This window comes from Diaphorina citri, unplaced genomic scaffold (assembly GCF_000475195.1).
Source record: "Diaphorina citri unplaced genomic scaffold, Diaci psyllid genome assembly version 1.1 scaffold5333, whole genome shotgun sequence".
NCBI classification, from domain to species: Eukaryota; Metazoa; Arthropoda; class Insecta; order Hemiptera; family Psyllidae; genus Diaphorina; species Diaphorina citri.
In genome coordinates this window covers 1-2,025 of record NW_007382709.1, presented here as the reverse complement: position 1 = coordinate 2,025, position 2,025 = coordinate 1, and positions in this window count along the sequence as shown.

Genomic DNA, 2,025 nt, shown 5'->3' with positions numbered 1-2,025 from the left:
GTTTGGGTCTTTTTACATATCAAGGTCGAAGGACAGTTCACAAACAGCTGACTAACCAAATTTGTTTAGTCACCTGACTTTACTCTTCTCTCATTGGTGGAAAATTATTGAAATCTTTGTTTACATTTTGCAGTCCCGGTCTGTATTTTCAATTTCCCCAGATTTCTGAATGGTTTTATGAATTTTTGAAGTCAATAATGAATAAATAAGATAAGATACCCATCGAATTCACTTAGAAGTTGTTAAAAGTAAAAGTTTCGTAAAAAAGCAGAAATAATGTTTCAAAATTTCTGTAAAAATCATCCTACCCAGGAAATTATTCATGGTCCGGCACTGGTACCAAATCAGCTGATATATAACCTTCGATTTGAAAAGTGTCTTTCGTTTTGGTCCCAAACGCTCCCTCTATGTTATTCTTACTCTGAGTGCCTTTAAAAGATCGATCCAGGCGACACTCGGGTTCTTGTATTTCTTTTTACAATCTTCCGTGATGATCTTGTCCAGTATTAACAAATCCTTGCATCCACTTGCTCCCTCTAAATATATTGCGTTATCAATTTATTAAGGTACATAATATTACATATGGGAAATAACTTTCAACATATGAATATCTAAATTTCTCTCATTCATTCAGGACCAGGACTTTCCTAACGATGGACGTGGTGGATAAAATGACTGACATCTGTGCTTTCTTGATGATAGCTGAAGGATTTTTGATGTTCAACTTGATGTGCATTCGGAGAAGAAAAACTCACAAACGAAAACCTTCAGAGTGGAAAAAAATTCCCACGGCAAAAAATCCCTCGAACAAGGTTTTTATCCCACGAAATTGTACTCAGTGATGGTTATACTGTGCGAAATTATATCCCACGATGTTTTTCCTGGGAATTTTTTTCCACTCTGAAGGTTTTCTTCTCTGACTTTTTCCCGTGTGAAGTTTTTCGTCTGCGAGATTTACCACTCTGACGATTGTATTGCGTGATTTTTTCCTCCGTGAAGATTTTATGCGGCGAATTTAGAGGCTCTGAGGTTTTTATTGGGTGGAAATTATATCCAATGAAGTTTTTACTGTATGAAATTTAACCTGGTGAGATTTTACTGTATGAGTTTTGCTTGTATGACGATTTTCTTCAATAGAAATGTACGGGCTGACAGTTTTACCCTGCGAGATTATACGCCATGAATATTTTCTTCAATGAAGTTTTTCTCGAATGAAGGTTTTCAGTTTCGTAAACTGAAGAGAGATGGAAGATCGAGAGAGAGTGAGAGAGAAGATTTTCCAACAATACATCCAGCTGATTGCAGCATTATTTCTTACCACAGAGGCAATAGATTTGTTTTGGTGTGGCGGTAAAAATTCAAATTTTGAACTTTTTCTTTGCATTTGCAGTTGCAGAATGGATTTTCCAAGGCGATTTATCCAATCTATTTCCTTTTGAATTACAATTTTCTTTCTTTTTCAAACGTTTTATTTAAAGAGGAGGTTAACAATTAGAGTCCTATTCCACACAGAATTGTTTTGTCCCCAAATCAAAGAAAAACTGATTAGAAATTTCCACCGTGTACAACTAAAGCTAGAGAAGATAATACAACTAAAGATACAACTTTTTTTTCCATGAAATGGTTGTAATACCAAATTTCCACCGTGTACAACTAAAGCTAGAGAAGATAATACAACTAAAGATACAACTTTTTTTTCCATGAAATGGTTGTAATACCACCCACATACGAATATATCCCATTAGGTTAGGCAAAATGCTTTGGGGAAATTTTTAATATTATGTAAATTTACTCCTCTCTGTACGATGCTTAGAATGATGAAACAGTCCTTACTCCCCTTGTCTATTATTCAGTTTTGAAATTTTGGGTGGAAAGGAAGGACGGACTAAAAGAGGAAGCATCAGCATAATTATTTATGTAGAAGGGAAAGACCTGTAGACAGGTATGTATCCTGTGTGGGGAGGGAGGGGGAGGCGGAAATCCCCTAAGGGGAGATGAGATGAACCAAATAGAATAGAATATATA